The following is a 22156-nucleotide window of genomic DNA, read 5'->3' as shown; positions in this document are numbered from 1 at the left end:
TCGCGTAACCAACCTTATTCTTTCCTGTTTGTGGATCTTTGGAAGCCGACCCATCCACAAAGAGGATATTGTCACAATTGTCTAATGGCATTGTAGCGCAGCCACATAAGTATGGAATATATATATATATTGCTGTTAAAAATCTAAATTGTTCTTAGAAAACAGCCTTAATTAATATATGTTATTTTCCTGTGTTTATTGCCAAGTTAAGTGTTTTGAGTTCCCGTTTTACTCACGCGAGAGTTCTGTCGCGTAGCTCCAGGGAATTCCCCGTGACGTCACTCCAAATCAGCTGTATGACTTTTTCTTCCGTTTAAGGCGTTCAGGAGCGACACGTTGATGCTCAAGGGGATTTGCGATCGATCGCGCGAAAAACCTCCACCATAGGCTGTTACAGACTGTGAATGAGAAGACATTGTGGGATTATCTTTTTTGTTGATTTTTCACCCTTGGATTTCTTCACAGAACAGCGCTGCTTCACAACGAGCTCCCGGTTTCAAAACATAACCACCGGTGAGGCCGATTCAACAACCACACACACACATAAACAGGACATTGTACGGGACTCGTATAGTCATTTAATCTACTTTTCATTTATTATTTATCTTTTTTCTTGCTTTCTTGTTTGTCTTTTGTACATTTGTATATATATATTTCTGGATTCACTTTGATGTTTTTTTCCTCTACTTATTGTAAATACACTTTGGGTTTAAATCGAGTTGTTGTCTTCCTAGCCTTTTTTTTTTTTTGATAAACTTCCCATCACCTTACAAACTTAGGGTCAAGACCGTATTTTTTTGTGTATCATCTCCTATAATCTAGGCTGATCGTTACAGCGTGTCTAATAGATAGTGGACGCGGTGTGCACACCTGTTCAAGCGCTGACAGACAACAGTGATGTTCCTCGCCATCCTGCTCTGTGGGGAGGAGGGTGGCAGGATTCAAAGTTGTGCATCTTTTAACAGTTATGTTTGGCATGTCCAATAAAATTGTGTGGTACCTCAGCCATCGGGCTGTAGATAAATGTGACGTTCTCTGTTCTTGCAAAATCATGGAGACTGCATGTGGAACCATCAAAGTTAAATCAGAATACCCCACAAATTCCCTGGATGCCAGTACTGCCAGTTCAGCAGCTGCCACAGACCTCAAACAGTGTGGTAGACCTGCTGCTACTGCATAAAGTTTGGTTGAAAAATATGCCACAGGTCGCAGTCTGTCTCCATGAGTCTGCAAAAGAACAGAAGTCATAACCCCATTTTTCTAATCCACCATCTGAACAAACGGTGTGTTTACATCTGGCAGACCCAAAGTGGGAGCCAGAACCATTTGTACTTTCATGTTAGCAAATGCCTCCTCGGCTTCGCTTGTCCAAACAAGCTTGTCACATGACCTCAGCCCTTTCCCTGTCATCAGGGCTCATAAAGGCTGTTCAAGAATGGCATAATTAGGAATAAATGTACGACAATAAGCACACGTTCCCAAAAATGACAATAATTGTTTTTTTCGTAATTGGTTTTGGCACATCTTTTATGGCCTGTACACGTTTGTCACAGATGGATTTACTGTTTGGTCTGATAACATGTCCCAAAAACCTTATTTCCTGTTTCACAAACTGCAATTTTGAAAGACTGACTTTGTGTCCCTCTCCTTCTAGGTGCTTCAAAAGGGACACAGTGTCAGCCACACACGTAGCTTCATCACATGCACAGATCAACATATCATCCACACACTGTACTTCAATCTCAAAATCATATTTTGACATAAATGCTCCTACACTTCTGCTGTGTTTCACTTCTGCACTTATTTTAGCCCACTCTGTTGCTTTCATGCATTCTCTCACAAAGGGGCCCAGATCTGTACATAGCTGCTCTTTGGCCTTGGTCGCTTATTAAGTGTGGCTCAGTGCCTCCTGCTATCAAATAGAACTGCATTTGTTTTTCTGTCAGGCAAGCTGAGAGCGCACACACATTTTCTGTCCAGAAAATCGTATCAAATTTCACAGTCTCATTTTCTACCCCGTTAAACCACCACTCCTCATATTGTGGTTCCCGTTAAATTACGACATGTGACGTGCAATGCAATTGGTCAGGCGTCATATTTTCTGTGTTAAATGACATTGTTCGATCCTTTGCCAATTTCAAGATCATTTTTGCCCAATCATCATTTTTCACACGCCATTCATATGCCCACTGCGGTTCAAATTTAGAACAACATATTTGTGGTTCTTCAATTTTGGGACACATGGCAAGTCACATGGTCGTATAGTAAAATTGCTAGCCCCAGAATCTACCAAAAAATGTACTAGTCTCCCATCAACAAACATTTGATATCTCAGCATTTGTAAAAACCATGAACTTTTGTACATTCTCAAACATTCATCCGAAACATTATCACATAAAGCTTCATCAGTCACACTCAAAGATTTGCAAGCATTGTCTTCATTGCAGAGAGCAGTATGTAAATCAGTGTATGTGTGTGTGTTGTATGTGTATGTGGTTAAAAAAAAATTCACTTCCCTTTTCTGTAGCCAACAGCTAATCACCCTCAGCTCGACCCCCTCCCTCGCTGCTCTCTGTTCTGCTTCAGTCCGCCTTTTCCTTTCCCGGACAGTCTGTAGCCCAGTGTCCCTCTTGTTTGCACAGTTTGCATTTCGTGCATTCTCTGAACTCATGGTCGTCAGTCTCACACAAGCTGCAATTCCACTTCTGCTGATTTCTGTAGCCTCTCTTCTTTTTGTCGGCCCATTTCTGCTGCGGTTTCGATGCGCTGACATTAGATTGTAGTCGCACAACTGCCAGCTGAAGATCTTTCTCCCCCTTTGCCTTGACTTTGTCTTTCTTTGTCAGCAGCTGTTCCTCTGCTTGCACAGCGTGTGCCAGGGTGGAGGTCAGCTGCCCGCTCTTCCATTCAATGTAACTTGCTTTCACCGCTTGTGCGATCTCAGGTCTCAGAAAATTTTTCATTCAGGTCTCCTTCTCTGTCTGAGTCAGGAGAAGCTGCTTGTGGTGCTTGTCTTCTGGGCGGAGAGCAGTCGAGGTCAGGGTTCAGTTTCAGGGCTTTCAGCTCCGCCACGGGATAGTGATGATTATACGCCGGCGGTGCTGGCACAATCACTGTTGCATGTGGGGAAATACAAACATAATTTTCATTAGTCGGTTCTGGTGGTGCTGACACACAAACAGATCTTTCACACATTTTATTTTTGTTTTTTCCTACACTTTTCAATACTACATACTAATTCTTTCTGCATTTGCTTTTGTTCTCTTCTATCTGCTTCCTTAAGCCAACAGCCCACTGTCTGTTCACATTTTTTACAAACATGTTGAACGCAGCCACAACAACCTTTTTGTGCCTCGCTGCCCTGTTCCACTGGCTCTCGCACCACTCTCAAGACAAGTCAAGTCAATTTTATTTGTATAGCGCCTTTCACAACACCCATTGTTTCAAAGCAGCTTTACAGAAGATCAGCATTAACAGACAATAAAAACGCAATGTCTATAAAGTCGATGAATCATCATTGTGCAATTTAGATAAAATACGATTCTTAATCGTGTTTAAAAATAATTAAATAATAATTGTATTAATAACCCCAGTGAGCAAGCTGTAGGCGACTGTGGCAAGGAACACAAAACTACATAAGATGTAGATTAATGGAGAAAAATAACCTTGGGAGAAACCAGACTCACAGTGGGGGCCAGTTCCCCTCTGCCTAACATTATGAATGTAATGTAAATATTACTTGTGTATAGTTAAAATCATGGTTTAAAATGATTAAACTAAGTAAGGGTTAAGGGTCAGTGTTTAAACATCGATTGTGTTTGATCTGTAAGATTAATGACCACAATCATTGAAGTCCATCTTGATTTATTGCAGAAGTTCACACAGATGCAATTGTCCTTGTTAATTGGCTGATGAAGGCTTTTGTTGGCAATAGTTAGTCTATGCATTCCATTTCAAGATCGTAGTCCATCAATAGACCGAGGTGATGCAGGTTGGAGTTGGCATCAGTTCATCCTCTTAAGTCCATCATAATAGACTGAAGTGATATATGGCTGGCATCGGCTGCATTTAGTCATCATCATTCAGCGACATGTAGCACTGGAGTCCAACACGAAGCAGGAATGGAGCTGGATCCAGCCGGTTCTGGTGACCTCAGGATAGGAGTCCCAAGGTTTAGACAGGGAAACAAATAAAAAGATGTAAGCATGGATGCCATTCAATTTATTGCAGAGTTAGAAATCATGATCACTGTTTCTGGTTTCTGGTTCTGGCAGACCCAACTAAAGCAGCCTAATTGTGGGTGGGAGGATAAATTAGGTGTATGCCTGGCTAAATACTGAGAGAGTGTGTCTGCATCTCGAACAGTGTTTGGGAGACTATTCCATAGTTTAGGAGCCAAATATGAAAAAGATCTACCTCCTTTTGTGGATTTTGATATTCTAGGAACTATTAACAGGCCAGAATTTTGCGATCTTAATGAACGTGTTGGAATATAGCGTGGTAGAAGGTCACTTAAGTACTGCAGAGCTAGACCATTCAAAGCTTTGTACGTAGTTAACAGAATTTTAAAATTAATACGGAATTTAACAGGTAGCCAATGTAACGATGATAAAATGGGGCTAATATGATCATATTTCTTGGTTCTTGTTAGCACTCTGGCTGCTGCATTTTGATCCAATTGAAGTTTATTTATTGATCTTGCAGGACATCCTCCCAGTAATGCATTACAATAATCTAGTCTTGTGGTCATGAACGCATGAATTAGTTTTTCGGCATCAGCAACAGAGAGCATATGCCTTAATTTAACAATATTTCTTAGGTGGAAGAATGCTGTTCTACAAACATTTGTAATTTGATTTTCAAAGGACAGATTGGTATCAAATATAACACCTAAGTTCTTCGCTGTTGAAGATGATGTAACAGTACATCCATCTAGAGTCAAATTATATTTTAGCGGCGAGTTTTTTGGTCCAATAATTAGAACCTCTATTTTGTCAGAATTGAGTAGAAGGAAATTTCTGGCCATCCAATCTTTTATTCTATTGATACACTCTGCTGATTTTGATAATTGTGAAATCTCATCAGGATTTGAAGAAATATAAAGTTGTGTATCGTCAGCATAGCAGAGGAAACTTATTCCACGATTCCTGATAATATCTCCCAGGGGAAGCATATACATGGAGAAAAGCAGAGGCCCTAAAACTGATCCCTGTGGCACTCCATATTTTACTTTTGTTTGGTTTGACAATTCCTCATTTACATAGACAAAGTGGTAGCGGTCTGCTAAATATGACCTAAACCATGCTAATGCAACTCCACAAATTCCAACATAATTCTCCAGCCTATTCAAGAGAATGTCGTGATCTATTGTGTCGAATGCAGCACTTAGATCTAAAAGCACTAGAAGAGAAATGCAGCCGCGATCAGATGATAAGAGCAAGTCATTTGTAACTCTGATAAGTGCAGTCTCTGTACTGTGATGAGGCCTAAATCCTGATTGAAATTCTTCATATATACTATTTCTCTGTAGAAATGAACATATTTGGGAGGATACTACCTTTTCTAGTATTTTTGACATAAACGGGAGATTTGAAATCGGTCTATAATTAGCAAGTTCTCCAGGATCAAGTTGTGGCTTAATAAGCGGTTTGATAACTGCCATTTTAAAGTTTCTTGGGACATGTCCTAAGCATAGCGAGAAGTTAATGATATTAAGAAGAGGTTCTGAGATTACAGGAGATACGTCTTTTAAGAGCTTAGTTGGTATAGGATCTAACAAACAAGTTGTGGCTTTTGATGTTTCAATACGTTTTGTTAGCTCTTCATGACCTATGATAGCGAAGGATTGGAGTTGCACATGAGGAAAATTATTAGACACTGTTTTCTGAGGTGCTATGACAGATGATTGCATAATTCTTTACTCTTGTGCTGCGATGTAATATCCGGTTCTGTTGAGGCTTTATTCCTAACCAATTTAGCCACAGTACTGAATAAACATCTAGGATTGTTGTGGTTATTTTCTATGAGTTTACTAAAATATGCTGACCTGGCAGCTTTGAGTTCGTATTTGTAGCTACAGACACTATCCTTCCATGCACCATAATTTTGTATTTTTCCACATGCGCTCCATTTTCCGAGCTGCTCCCTTGAGAGCATGAGTGTGATCAGTGTACCATGGTGCAGGGCTTATTTCTTTAATTTTCTTTAATCGAAGTGGGGCGACAATATCAAGAGCGCTAGGGAAGACTGTATATATATTTTCTGTTATTTCATCAAGTTTTTCTAGACTTTAGGGCTTATTGAGTGTATGAGATAGATCTGGAAGATTATTGGTAAAGCTATCTTTAGTGGTCAAAAGAATAAATTCTACGTAAGTGCAGATTGAGTAACATTAGCTGATTGCAGCATCCAAGAGACAAGGTAATGATCCGAGATGTTATCGCTCCACAGTAGAATTTTTATAGTGTCAACATCATGACATGACTGAATTATCTAGCGTATGATTATGGCAATGTATTGGTCCTGTCACATATTGTCTGACTCCAAGAGAGTTTAGAATATCAATAAATGTTAATCCCAATGTATTATTTTCATTATCTATGTGAATGTTGATGTCACCAACAATTAAAGCTCTATCTGCAGTAACTACAAGATTTGATAACAAAATAGCAAATTCACCAAGGAAATCAGAATAATGCCCGGAATAATGGAAATCAGAATAATGCTCGGGTGATCTATAGATTCATTTAAACTAATATATTCATCTGATTTAAGCCAAGTTTCAGTCAATCAGAGCACATCCAAACTATGATCTGTAATCATTTAATTTACAATTAGTGCTTTGATAGAAAGATATATAATGTTTCACAAGTACACTAAATCATTTAGAACATTTTTTATGATTTTTGATCTTTGTTTATTTTTAATTTCTTAGTTTTTTCAAACTTGACCTTAATCAAATTTTTTGTAAATGATTTAGTGAGAGTATTGTGTTTGGTAGTTCGGGGGACAGACACAGTCTCTATGTGATATCTAGGTGATACAGTCTCTATGTGTTGTTGTTTATGTGCCCTGTGTGACATCTCAAGAAAGCTAGATGACGTTCGGATTAAACAGTTTTGTCTGCTTTGTGACCTGGGCCCCAGTTAGTCAAATACTATCATTATTAAGACTTTGAGCCAAATTTCTATAGAGGAGAGTGGCACCTTCCCTGGAGGGATGGAGTCTGTCTCTCTTTAGCAGGTCAGGTCTACCCCAAAAACTCTTCCAATTTTCTTTAATTCCTATGCTTTTCTCCGGACACCACTCAGACATCCAGCCATTCAGTGACACTAATCTCCTATAAACCTCATCACCACGATGAGCAGGCAGGGGGCCACAGCATTTTACAGTGTCTGACATAATTTTTGCAAGTTCACACACCTCTTTAACATTATCGCTAGTCATCTCTGACTAGCAAAGCCGGACATCATTAGTGCCGACCTAAATAACAATTTTAGAAAATCTACGTTTAGCAATAGCCAGCTCTTGTAAATTTGATCTGATGTGAGATGCTCGAGCCCCGGAAATGCATTTAACAATAATGGCTGGAATCTCTATTTCCACGTTACTTACTATATAATCACCAATTATTAGAGCTTTTTCAACATGAATCTCAGTGGGTGCATCACTGAGTGGTGAGAATCGATTGGAAACCCTAACAGGAACAGCCGCAACCACAGTGTTTGTGCTGCTCACAGTTCTACCCACATCCAAAACCGTATCTACTGGCTTCTTTTTCTCACTGACCTCCACTAGCATTCGAATGTGGGTCTCAAACTCATTAAACTTCTCCGTCAGCCTGACTTATTCCTTATATTTATCAAATGTGAATCCCTCACTGCTGATAGAAGAAGCTATTGTAAACATGTGACATGCAATGCAGGAAGAAATAACATGAGCGGATGTCATGACTTACCGAAATGGATTGTTGCGTTGTTGTTGGTTGTTCCTGAGCGGTGAGGGTTTGAGATCGATGTGAATCCCTCACTCAATTGTTTGTTGTTATGGTTGTTCTTGATAAGTGGTGGTTTGAGATCGATGCAATAATCCATGTAACACAGAACAGAAAATGAGTTTTAATCACGATAAATATAGAAAGCGGATTCATGCGGAAAATGCACAAAGTTGAATCGCGTTAAGAGAATAACGTGGGGGGAAACCTGATACACACTGAAAAATGGCAGATGTTAAGTATTAAAAGCCTAAAACAGATGCTAAAAAAGCTTGAGCTAGGCTCCAACAGCAACAGTTATGAAACAGTAGAAAAGTGTAAAAACACACAGTAAAATGACAAAGGATAAAATTATGAACGTATAAGAATAAGCAGGCTTGCAGGCAACAAACACTCGTGTAGCATGCCGTCAGCAACAGGAAAAGGAAGATTTATTTATTGCTGTTAAAGGAGGATCGGCCAGTTAATAAATACAAGGGTTCATTACATTTTCAACAGCACTGTGAATGTTTAATGGGATAAAGACTTGAAAGATTATAACTGATTGTGTGTTGTTAGCTTAAACACATTGTGCTTTGTCTATACTTGTGACTTTGATGACGATAACATTTTATGACCAATTAATGCTGAAAATCAGCTAATTCCAAAGGGTTCACATACTTTTTCTTAACACTGTATATCAAATATTACAACTTGTTGCCAACAAAACCCTGTTATCCCAGTATTGAATATAATGTTACACAGATGATAATATCCATATCTGTGGTTATAAGGTTATTATAACTAACTGTAAGCAAATTTATCACACTAAAATCATGGCCGCATATGTATAATTGTAGCATCTTCTAGTTATTCTTTTGAACCTGTGTGATTTTAGCATTTATGTACCGGCCCCATTCACCACCATTGTAAGTCCCTTACTGTAAGCACTCTTTATTTTTAGTTTTTTATAAGGGATGAGTTTAAACAATTTTTTGTGTTAATCAAGATTATGCCACAAAATCTGTTGATAGAGGTTAACTTGAATTGAGCCCAGAACATTCCTTAAAGGACCTTTTTCTTTACTTTTGTTTACTTTTTGGGTCACCATAGTCTGGAATCAAATCATTGGATTAGGCTGTATTTTTCAACAAAAACAGAATAAGATTTCTCACAAACAAAAAATAGATATATTCCTTGACAAAGCCCTTTTGTATTGACGTAAATGTCACTGAAGGTATGCACATGTAAGTATATTGATTTGTATTGTAATGCATTGCAGAAATGATTGCAACATACTTGCAGTTGCTGTCTGTAAATTGATCACATAACATTAATGACTACTCCATCAGAGACACAATGACATCAAACTTAAAAACTGTCTTTTTGCAATGCTGTAGCACTGAGGGCTTCTCATTTCTAACCATAATGCCATTTATACAAACAATCAATTGTTCTTGATTTATCAGAATGTGTTTTCTGGAGTTAAAGTCCACTCTCACCCTCAACACAAGTTTCTGCTGGCATCATCTCGTGGCCATAACAGATCATTTTAAATAGTAACTAGAGTTTGTGATATTTCATTCCGACACTAGGTGTAACTGTGGTGCCATGTCTAAGGTAGTAAACTGAGAGCCGAGTTGACGAGTTTAGGAAAATAAAACAATTATTTAAGTTCATCGTACATTCTGTTGTCTTATTCATGCAACGAGGTACCTGCATCGAGTTGAGTGAGAATGTCTGCTGTTAATGCTGCATTTCCATGCCCATTCCTCCTATACCTGGGTGAGCCATACCATTCGTAACGTGAGAGATTTCTTATTTTTTTTGCAACTACAGTACCTACAAATCATCAATGCAACTGGAGATGACAAGCCAGAAGAAAGGAAACAAGCTCTCATTCTTCATTGTCTCGACATGGCAATCACTGCTTTGCAAATTGACTTCAACCCCAAGATTAATGTTAATGTGTAGCAGAGAGAAATGCATTTTGGAAGCATGCTCAAGCCCCAGGCAGTGAATCAGTGCTGCAGTATGTTGTCACTTTAAAGGTTTATAACACCCAAAACTATTTTTTGTTTAATGATATAACTAATCATGTAAAACCCTTAAAGCTCAAGCCCGCCGAGGAAGAAATAGTTATCAAAATATTAATAACTAATCAAACTGATCAAATAGCCATGTTTCATATGCTGTTGGAAAGTTCTCAAAGAGTAGAATACAAACAGCCAATTTGTTTTACTAACAGATAAAAATAAAGCAAGTAATGGCTAAGTATATATGTCTTTGAAATACATTGAAATTACTTGTAAACTGGTGTTGGTTATAAGCCACATTTTAACTTTTAATTTCAATTCCCGTTAAAATGAGCTCACACACAATTTAATCGAATGCATAGATCATTAGATAATCCACATGAACCACAATGTGCACACAGCACATAATGTGCTATATGGCTGAAAATAAGTTCCTGGATCAGATTTAATCGGAAATGATGTAGTATGTTGTCAAGCATCATTGAATGCTAAACCAATCGTGTTAGTATTCAGATCACTGCAACCAGGGGTGGAAGTCATCCAAAAATGGGCAGAGAGGAGAACGTTCACTGTAATTACATATGACCACTTGGAGATGGTGGTCACAGTTTCAATGATCTCTCAAATGACACAGAATGAACTGAATGAGTTCTTGTTACTCATGCCTGCATGCTTTGGCTGCCACACGATTGGCTGATTAGATAACAGCATGAATAAGTAAGTGTACAGGTGTTCCTAATAAAGTGGTCGATGAGTGTATATATCCCTTTATTCTTTGAACAGCAATGGTGATGTGATTAAACAAAATAATCAATTTATCTTAAAACATTGAGCACATAACCGAATATGGGCACATGCACATGAAACTCATGGCCAGTAGATGGCATATTTGCAATGCACAGATGGAGAATTTAAAAGAAGCAAAAATGATTATGTAGCAAGCACAAGTATTCAAAACGAAAACTAAATATATTTCATGATAATTTCTATTTAGTTTTATGCTATTATGTTAGTTCCCCGTCTGTCGCTCATTTCGACGTTGTGTCGAAGAAGCGACACAAGGGGTCTCTCCTGAGTGCCGAATATGCCTCTGATCTATGAAAAAAGGCCAATGAGAATTAGGCAGACAGTATTTGCATACCCGCCCCCGGACATACAGGTATAAAAGCGGAGAAATACGTCGAGTTCATTCAGAAATTTTCTTCGGAGCCGATGGTCGTACTGTATATGCAGTCAGCTGCGAGTCACACACCTGTTCCTCTGACGCTTTGCCTGCTGTTGGATCTACGGCGCACTTCAGTGGCTTTTCTCCTTCTCTGCACGGCCCCTGGGCGCTTCAACAGTGCAAAAAACTTAAAAGAGTTTATTTAAAAGAGTGATATTCTCTATAAAAGAGTATGCTGGATGTGGTAGAGTGCTCTCCGCTTCAGACGGCCACAGGCATTGTCTCGTGTGTCTGGGTTGCGATCACACCGAGGCAGCGTTTGTGGATGGTTCATGTTCTCACTGCGAGAGAATGACCATGGCAACGTTGCGGTCACGGCTCGCTTTCAATAGAAAGCATGCCACTTCAGAAATGCCCTGCTCCGCCTCAACCCAGCCCAGCTCTCAGCCCACGCGTCCAGCACCCCGCAGGAAGTCGGCGCCCCCCATCTCATGGACCCTCTCGAGGACCCACAAGGCTCCCAGGCGCTCCTGAGACAATCAACCCAGGGACCAAGACCTTAGTTCCGGAGTGGGTAAGCAGACCGCTCCGTCCCCCGGTGGAGGGCCGGGAGGAGAATCTTTTGTTGAATTTAGACCACTAGACGGGGCTGCGGTACCCATATTCTCAGTAAAAGAGCTATTTCCTTTGTCTCTGGGTCACCTGGCCCGCAAATGCCATTCTCACAGCACTCTGCCGCCGCACCTCAACAGTCTCGGCACGCTGGACGCGGACCCCCCCGCCCTCAGCCCCATGACTGTTCCCCGGTCGGACGGTTCTGACGAGTCCAGAGGACGCTGCTACAGGACCTCCTCCTCAGTCACTAACCCGCCCCCTGCCGGGTGTGTGGAGCAAGGTAAGTGCTTCAAGTCTCTTCTCAGCACCAGAGCCTTGGGAGACGTCCGCACCTCTCGACACCGTACTACCTGCTCCGCCCCGCTGCAAAGCCCCGCTGGGTACGTCAAAAATAATCATCCCTTTGGTGCCCCTAGCACTGAGCTTGGATGCATGGCTTTCACTTCCCAACCAGTCACGCTGGCTGGCCCGGACCATTCGACTCAGTTACGCAATTCAGTTTCTCAGACCTCCGCCACCCTTCGCGGGCGTCCACTTTTCCACAGTACTTGGCAAACATGCCAAATCCCTGCACGGGGAAATCGCTACTCTCTTATTCAAAGACGCGATAGAGCCTGTCTCTCCAACCGAGAGGAAGAAGGGTTTCTACAGCCCTTATTTCATCATTACTTACCTTACTTCATCAAGGCGGCAGCTTACGACCGATCTTGGCGAGTTTTCAACTGGGCCTTGCACAAACTCCCGTTCAAAATGCTCATGCAAAAACATATCTTAAATTGCATCCGGCATCTAGATTGGTTCGTAGCGGTAGACCTGAAGGACCCGTACTTTCACGTCTCAATTCTGCCTCGACACCGACCCTTCCTACGGTTCGCATTCAACGGCCAGGCGTATCAGTACAAAGTCCTCCCCTTCGGCATGTCTCTGTCCCCTCGCGTCTTCACGAAAGTCGCAGAGGCAGCACATGCCCCGCTCCGAAAAGCCGGCATCCGCATACTCAATTACCTTGATTCTGGCCCACTCCCGAGAGTTACTATGCACTCACAGAGACCAGGTGCTCAGGCACCTCAGCCGTTTGGGGATTCAGGTCAAATGGGAAAAGAGCCAGCTCGCCCCGGTTCTCTTTTCTCGCCATGGAGTTAGACTCATTCAGTGCTGGAATGCCTCGCCACCTTCAAGCCAGGCACAACGGTCCCTTTAAAACTTTTCCAGAGGCTCCTGGGGGATATAGCGTCCTCCGCGGTGGTCGCGCCGCTGGGGTTGATGCATATGAGACCGCTTCAGCACTGGCTTCAGACTCGAGTCCCGAGACGAGCATGGCGCCACGGCACACACCGTGTGATGGTCATCCCCGCCTGCCGCCAAACATTCAAACCCTGGACAGACCTCTGCTTTTTGCGGGCAGGAGTGCCCTTGCAGCAGGTGTCCTGGTCACGACTGATGCCTCCAGATCGGGTTGGGGCACTGTGTGCAACGGGCACGCAGCCGCGGGCCGTTGGAAAGGGGCCCCGCTGCACTGGCACATCAATTGCCTAGAGTTGCTGACTGTTTTCTTTGCCCTGCGTAAGTTTCTCCCATTAGTTTGAGACAAACATGTCCTAGTCAGGTCAGACAGCACCACCATGGTAGTGTACATAAATCGCCAAGGCAGCGTACGCTCCCGCCACATGTCGCGACTCGCCCGTTGTCTCCTCCTTTGGAGCCAGCGTGCCACTCACATCCCCGGCGACCTCAATGTGGTAGCGGACACGCTATCACGACAACGCTGGCCCGGTGGAGAGCGAAGGCTTCACCCCCAGTCGGTCCAGCTGATTAGGGAACGATTCGGCAAGGCCCAGGTAGACCTGTTTGCCTCCCGAGAGACCTCCCACTGCCCACTCTGGTATGCCCGAACAGAGGCTCCCCTCGGGGCAGACACGCTGGCACACAGCTGGCCCTCTGGGCTGCGCAAGTATGCATTTCCCCCACAGGTGCTGTGCAAGGTCAGGGAGGACAAGGACCAAATCACCCTAGTGGCTCCCTACTGGCCCACCCGGGCCTGGTTCTCGGACCTCATACTCCTCGCGACAGCCCCTCCCTGGCGAATTCCCCTGAGGAAAGACCTTCTTTCTCAGGGACGGGGCACGCTCTGGCAACCGCACCCAGACCTCTGGAACCTCCATGTCTGGCCCCTGGACGGGACGTGGAAGATCTAGCTGGTCTACCACCTGCCGTCGTAGACACGATCAGCCAAGCAAGAGCCCCTTCTACCAGGCAACTTTACGCCCTGAAGTGGCGCTTGTTAGCGAATTGGTGTTCTTCCCGGGCTGAAGACCCACAGAGGTGCGCAGTTAGGTCAGTGCTCTTATTCCTGCAGGAGAGGTTGGAGGGGAGGCTGTCCCCTTCCATCTTGAAGGTGTATGTTGCTGCTATCATGGCCCACCACGACGCAGTAGACGGCAAGTCTTTGGGCAAGCACGACTTAATCATCAGGTTCCTAAGAGGAGCCCGGAGGTTAAATCCTTCCCAGCCAAGCCTGTTCCCCTCCTTGGATCTCTCAGTGGTCCTCACAGGCCTTCAGAGACCCCCCTTCGAGCTGCTAGAATCAGTTGGACTCAGGGCCCTCTCTCTAAAGACTGCCCTGCTGATCGCGCTTGCCTCCATCAAGAGGGTCGGGGACCTGCAAGCGTTCTCTGTCAGCGACACTTGCCTGTTTTTATTTATTTTATTTTCAAAAAGGTTCCAAATTGTATCTGGTCTTTAAATGATTCAGTTCTCTTTTTTTGTTCAATTTAGTTTTCATTCACAGTTATTTTTGGAACCCATTCAATTGAAATATTGTTATAAATTGTAAACCAATACTAATGATGACAATAATAATAATTATATATATATATATATATATATATATATATATATATATATATATATTAAAATGCAACCGTAATATATTTAAGTTGTGCACTTTTTAAACCCTCATGCTTTTATTTTGACATTCTGAAGTCTCTATGAAGTCCTGTAAGTGTGTCTGTTTGTAGGCAAGTTCACAGTAGTTTAATTCACTTCTTATTAAAATTCTGGTAAAATGCTCCTCAGGTGCCGTTCTAAATGCATTTTGAGCATCTGCATCTGAGATGTTGTTCGGTAGTGGCGCTCAAATATTGCGCACCACTAAAAATAGCCGCGGGTGTGTGTGTGAACAGAGCAGCATCATTCACTTACGTGCTGGCACTGTGCGTGCATTTTATAGATTTACTTATTAAACACAGTCTTTTGTGATTCACAGAGCTATCGCACGTCTTCAAGTGGCTTTGAATAAAATGCACGAGTCATATGAACTACTTTAATGGTCCAAGTATCGGATTGGTGTATCCCTACTCAAAATGTATTATAATTAATTATTTAATTTACTGAAGGAAGATGTTATTTGTCACATATTCCCTGTTGTCTTTTGTTTTTGTGCTTTTATGTTGAAATTATTGTTTAGTTTCCTTTTTCCTGTGTTAGTTTTGTTGTCCTTGTAGTTTTATTCCTTGATTGTTTCTTATTCCCTGACTGTTTTCCTTCTTTTCCCTTGTATATTTAAGCCCTTGTTTCCCTCGGTTAGTTTGTCAGTTTTTGCATGTATGGTCATGTTCTGTGCCTGGTTTCCTGCATTTTGTTATATTCTGAGTTACTTTGTTCATCTTTTGTTTGCATTAAAGCTGCACTTTAAAGCTCCTCATTCTTTGCCTGCCTCGTCACATTATTGCATTTTGTTTATATAAATATCTCAGAGTGTGTAATGAATGTTCAGTGTATCTGTGTATTTTATGGTTTTGTAAGCCATTTGAAGGGAAAGTTTAAAGATAATTTGAAATTAGTTTAAAGATATTGCTATTTGAATGTTTATATTGTCCTAAACGTTTGAGTTTTCAACAATTGAGATTGTAGTTTTGATAGTTTTAAAAAGTTTGTTTTGGTTTCAGGAAATGCATCTTAGCAATTGAGGAAAAACTGTTAACCAAAACATTCCTTGAAAAAATAGATATCTATGAATTTATGTACAGTCTCTAAGCAGTCCTGGTTTTGTCTGCTCTGAGTGCTGTTCTCACTCTCAAAAGTTTGAACAAAACAACCAAATCTTTGATATATAACGGTTACATCATCTTCAAACATTCAGCAAAGTGCCCCAAAACATGTTCAGCCATTTCTGTGGTCTGTAGAGTGGTGGTGGTGTAGTGGGCTAAAGCACATAACTGGTAATCAGAAGGTTGCTGGTTCAATCCCCACAGCCACCACAATTGTGTCCTTGAGTAAGACACTTAACTCCAGGTTGCTCCAGGGGGATTGTCCCTGAAATAAGTGCACTGTAAGTCGCTTTGGATAAAAGCATCTGCCAAATGCATTAATGTAAATGTTCTGTTGTGTGTTGTGGAAGTGAGTTGTTGTGCTTGACCCCCTCTTATTAGGCATACAGAAGAAGATCCCTAAAGTTATTTTTTTAATTTTCTGATCAGAAGGTTATTTCCTTAAAATCCACACGTAACCGCAAACGCAACATCAAAATGCATCTTAAAGTTACAATTCCGACATTCATTCACAAACTCACGCAATGGGACTGTTTATTTGTGATAAAATGTCAACAATCAATAAATAATAATAATAATAAAAACAGCTGAAGTAATGATGGCAGAGCGGGTGGGGAGATGCAGGCGATTTGTTTTTATTACCATTTTTTGTCTTCTGCTTCTCAATGCACTGCTCTCTCTCTCTCTTTGTATTTCATTGGCTGTTGTTTATTGTCGGTCTCTCGCTCATCAAACACCTGACGACTTGTGGGACAGATTTCAAGCAGGTTTGAAATCCATGTCTGGGCAAGTCGCAAAAATGTGCACACTACATGACCATCGGTCCTGTAATGTGAGACTTCACACAGCAGACCAGACTCAAAACATCAAAGGAGATGAGCTTGAGTAGTGTAGCATGCGCTAGGCTTAAAAAGATTGGTCACTAAATATGAATTCATTGCTAATAGAGATGAAATGTTGAGATGCTGAGCATGTCATGAATAATTGCATACGCAAGAGACTGTTGCTTGAAACTGACCTGAATTTTCTTCGAGGGCAATTATGATTGCCACTCTGATTAAGGCTGTGAGTGAACAAGTCAAGTGTATTGCCATATGCAACCCGTTTAGTGAAACATCTAATTACACATCTAAAACTATGCTTCTCTCTCCACAGCCCCTCCCAGAGAGTCCCCCAAAAACACCAAATAACTGCCTGATTTCATTCACATCAGTCCCATAGGTAGGCTACACTCTGTGAGGTCACAGGTGGCAAGAGCGCTAAATGAGTAATGAAAAAACAACAAATTTGCTTCTTTTCTAATTTGTAGATTTGTTCTTGCAATGCCACAATAAATTACAGGGATGCAACCTCATGAGGCAAATGGTGAGACAATCACTGGTTCACAAAATCTTTTCAATTTTTTTTAAGAATAAGCTAAAAGCATCAATACCAGCTATTTTAGTGATTCAAGTTTATTCAAGTTTACAATTGTGCAAAATTAGCTGCAAAATAAAGAGTATTTTGGTGGGGCTTGCTTCTGTTTCACAAATTTGTTCAATTTTATGAACTGATTAGTTTAGTGACCCCATCTGGAAATGCTATGAGTGAGTCAGTGAATCAGTTCATGTCCGAAATCTTCCAAGAGAATTTATTGTGATTTAGCATTAACAGAACGGCAAATCTATAGACTTCCTTCAGTCTGAGCATTATTTTTCATCCAAAAACACAACAATAATAATCTAATAATAGTGAGTTTCAATAATGTCCTTACTTTCTCCTTTATTAAAACTTGCATGGCAACAAATCTACTGACTTCGGTATAAGAATTATAAACACGAAGCAGATCTACAGGATAATTTTCCTACAGTATTTAAACTGCTGAGAATGACTTTTATCAGAAAAGACCACAATAATAATAATAATAATAATAATAATAATAATAATATTGAGTTTCAATAATGTTCTTCGTTGTAAAGCACATTTGACATGAGTTGAGTCGAGGCGTCAACGCTGCATTCAACGCCAGCGTCAAGCGGCGCATTGCCCTCCACATGACAAGAGTTGCAGAATGCGTCACGGAGGGGTGAATTTACGAGTTTGCCACGTAAAAAAGTGGAGGTGTGCACAATAAACATTGAAAACTTATTTGGAAGAGAGAAAAAAAAGCTTGTTGTTGCTTTGATAGCAGAAAGTAATAAAATGACTCATTTATGTTTAGAAGCGTTTTCTTGATGAATTTAAATGAGTTCAATAAGTGGGGTCTCTGATATTCGTAAACGATAAGGTAATATTTAAATAAAAGAAATTATGAGACATTCAATGTCTCTTCACAAATTTGGACAGTTTTTAAATATTTCTTGTTGCTTAGTACACTCAAAGCCATTATTAGTGAAGCTAAAATGTGTGTGTGAAATACACTTTGGTGTGAAGTGCATTTTATAGACTTCAATGTCTGCAGCGAAGATGTGAAAACTCATAAATATCAGTCACTTTTACACATTAATCATTGCTCTTCACAATCACAAAATTGTCCGATTGTAGTTTCAAATAGAAAGGTGAGGAGTTTGATCCCTGAAATATTTTTTTTTTCATGCATTTATTTATTTTGTGGAATTTGATCATTTTTCAACCTAGTGTGCCATGGCATAGTGGTTGGGAAACACTGTTCAACATGATACCTCCTCAAAAGCTGCCACCCTCCCCATTTCCGCACACCACTCCCGAAATGAGGGTGATCCAGCTGACTTGGTAGCTCATTAAATAAAGACACTGTCTACAACACCTGGAGTCATGAGTTCAAATCCAGGGCATGCTAAGTGACTCCAGTCAGGTCTCCTATGCAACCAAAATGGCCCAGTTGCTGGGGTGGGTAAAGCTATGTTGGGTTCACTTCCTCATGGTCGCTATAATGTGGTTCTCGCTCTTGGTGGGGCATGTGGTGAGTTGTGCGTGGTTGCCGCGGAAAATAGAGTGACGCCTCTACACACGCTAGGTCTCTGAAGTAACACGCTCAATAAGTCACTTGATAAGATGTACGGATTAATTATCTGAGTCATGGAGGCAACTGAGATTCGTCCTCCACCACCCAGATTGAGGCGAGTCACTACGCCACCACAAGGACTTAGAGCGCATTGGGAATTGGGCATACCAAATGGCGGAGAAAAGGGGAGAAAAAAAAACCTGCCTGTCATTACACTGGTCAGGACCCAATTTTGTATGTTTTATCTCCTATATCGATGACTGCCCCATTGCCCAAATCACAGTCAGGGGCAAAATGAAACCCGAGTGCCCAATATGTCAAACACAAAACTCTGAACCTTCAACCAAATTTCCTGGATCTCAACACACCACCAGCTTACAGTTTCTGGGTCACACAGTTACAGTGCAAGGTATCTAGCCAGACAAAGACCACTTGTCTGCCATCCTACATACACTGGCTATGACTGCCACTGCCAAATGGCACTCTTTCCTTCGATTGCTGTCTATGTAAGTTAGTTCTTTAAGAATTGAGTATAAACACCCACTGTTATGATTGGCTCTCTGCTCATGACTTAGATACTCTCTCCTTGCCATCTCACTGGTCACTGCTACTGGGTGGGCTATGCAAGTAGGCGGTCAGATGCAAATGTGGCATTTATAATCGAGCTACCACTGGTTTTTGTGTAATCAGCTGAAGGATAACATCAACTGAGGAAATTATGTAGACCAGCTGTAACAGGTAGAATTTGGTACTGCCTCTTTGAGGCAGTTTCACGTGACTCAAGATGGTGCCGACACAATGCTGCAGTTTATTGTTTTTTTTGTTTACAGTTTTTTGTTTTTTTGTCTTGAATGGTGTCTGCCTTATTTTATATGACAGACAAACGCTTTTGGACATTGGTTCTGCAATTACACACCAAAAACTGGACTTCAAATTCCTCAATGCCGACCCACTGTTTACAAACACGCCAGCGGAGCCCTTTGTCTGGGCTGCCCGGCCGCGGAAACGCAGAAGGAAAAGGGAAAAAAGAGCTGGCGTTCTCATCAGAGTAAGACGACATGCAAATCGACCCCCACTACCCAGAATACTACTGGCAAATGTTCAGCTCACGGACAACAAGCTGTGAGCTGAGAGTGAGGATCTCTTTCCAATGAGAGATGAGGGATTGCTGCGTTATCTGCCTTATGGAAACCTGGATGTCTGCGGAGATTCCAGACTCAGCCATCGAGCGGACAGAGCAAAAGACCTCTCAGGTAAAAGCAGAGGTGGTGGTGTATGTTTACGCTGATAGTGTAATGTGTTTCATCAGGAAGTGCGTAGAGGACATTGTTCCGACCAAAACAATACGGATCTACCCCGACCAGAAACCATGGGTTAACTGCGATGTTCGTGTGGCACTTAATGCGTGGACCTCCGCTTTTAATTCCGGGAATGTGGAGGAGCATAAACAAGCCAGATATGCCCTCCGTAACACATCAGAACAGCAAAACACCAGTACAGGTACATAATTGAAGGACAGTTCAACACCACCGACTCTAGAAGTATGTGGCAGGGAATTAACATCATCATGGAATACAAAGGGAATTAAAACTCAGCCTTGAACACAGCTGCCTCTCTCCCGGATGAGCTTAATACATTTTAACACTGTCCTCGCGGAGAGAGCACTCGCGGCTGACGCAACAGAGGATGGTTCACTCTCCGTCTCTGTTGCGGATGTAACCCGATCCTTCCTACGTGTGAACATCCGTAAAGCCGTGGGTCCAGACAGTATTCCGGGCCGCGTCATCAGTGCGTGCGTGGCTGATGTTTTTATGGACATTTTAAACCTGTCCCTCTCCCGGTCTGTAGTCCCCACATGCTTCAAAACGTCCACCATTGTGCCTGTACAAAAGCAATCAAAAATCACTTGTTTAAATTACTGGTGTCCTGTTGCTCTGACCCCCATCATCAGCAAATGCTTTGAGAGGCTAATCAGAGATTACATCTGCTCTGTGCTGCCCACCTCTCTGGACCCATTGCAGTTTGCCTACCGCAACAACCGCTCCACTGATGATGCCATTGCATCTACAATACACACTGCTCTCTCCCACCTGGAAAAAAGGAACACATATGTGAGAATGCTGTTTGTAGACTACAGCTCAGCATTCAACACCATAGTACCCTCTAAGCTTGATGCGAAACTCCGGGCTCTGGGCTTAAACAGCTCGCTGTGCAGCTGGATCCTGGATTTCCTGTCAGGCAGACGTCAGGTGATTAGAATGGGGAGCAATATCTCCTCATGACTGACCCTCAACACTGGAGCCCCGCAGGGCTGTGTTCTCAGCCCACTCCTGTATTCCCTATACACACATGACTGTGTGGCAACACATAGCTCCAATGCCATCATTAAGTTTGCTGATGATACGACGGTGGTAGGTCTGATCACTGACAATGATGAAACAGCCTACAGAGAGGAGGTTGTTGGAAACTTTTTCTTCGTCGTCGAAGCAGAGACCAGGAGACGTTGGGATATCTTTTAAGCAGAATTTACTCTTTATTGAGAAGTCGCTGTTGCATCGCTGTAGTCATCCAAGTCTGACTCTATAACTCAGTACGATAGGGTTTTATACCTTTCAAGGGTGAGAGGACTTGATTATACATAGAGGTGGAGACACTCTGAAACAAAGCATGTAAATGAGGTACAGGAGTCAACTCGTTACAGGAAATTCCCCAGTCCTGATCTCATCAGCATAACAGTGTGATTCGAATGCACAGAAACTAATCTATTCAACGACTGGGTCAGGGGCTCCAAGAGTCATTTAAAGACAAAAGGTGATAGTCTCAGCAATCCGACTCATTTAACTTACAATAGAGAGATCAGGACAGGCAGGAATCTCCTGCTGGAAACCCTGACAGGCAGGTCAGTGACATCATTTATAACTCAAATAGTAAATTCAATCTACTAAACTTTCTCAGTTTATATACTATTGTATTGGAACCTAAATTAAACATTTAATAAATTTGTAATACAAGAGTCCCCTCTTTGAGAGTGCTAATAACTCTCACAAACTACAAATTTAGACACCTAAAAGTTCATTCATGTAACCTGTGATCCTTACAGGCACATAGTGCATGCTCGGTGTTGATTTTCTGTAATTGCATGCTGACACCGAAACAAACGTGCAATTAGGGTCCGTGAAGTTCTTACGGGTAATAGTCTTTTCTATTTGGAACTGTCATTTCTTCGTGATGGGCGTGATTCATTGGTTGAATGAAACACTTGATACTGTGGATGCATAGATAGTACGCCAGTAGAAGAAACAACAGCAGAATTTCTATTTCCTTGATCCACAGCCAGGGTTTACCTAACAAGTTTCC

At 41.8% G+C, this 22156-nt stretch overlaps 1 long non-coding RNA gene across 1 annotated transcript in view; it reads left to right on the top strand.

Annotated features, from left to right (window-relative positions):
* Window positions 1-439: 439 nt before the first annotated feature.
* Window positions 440-22156, top strand: part of LOC127627413 (uncharacterized) — a 49218-nt gene continuing 27501 nt past the window's right edge. The window contains exon 1 of the long non-coding RNA XR_007968546.1: window positions 440-513. This is a non-coding gene — a long non-coding RNA (uncharacterized LOC127627413). The remainder of the gene's footprint in view (window positions 514-22156) is intronic.

Source organism: Xyrauchen texanus, chromosome 34, assembly GCF_025860055.1.
Source record: "Xyrauchen texanus isolate HMW12.3.18 chromosome 34, RBS_HiC_50CHRs, whole genome shotgun sequence".
NCBI lineage: Eukaryota > Metazoa > Chordata > Actinopteri > Cypriniformes > Catostomidae > Xyrauchen > Xyrauchen texanus.
This window is presented reverse-complemented; position numbering and strand designations above follow the sequence as displayed.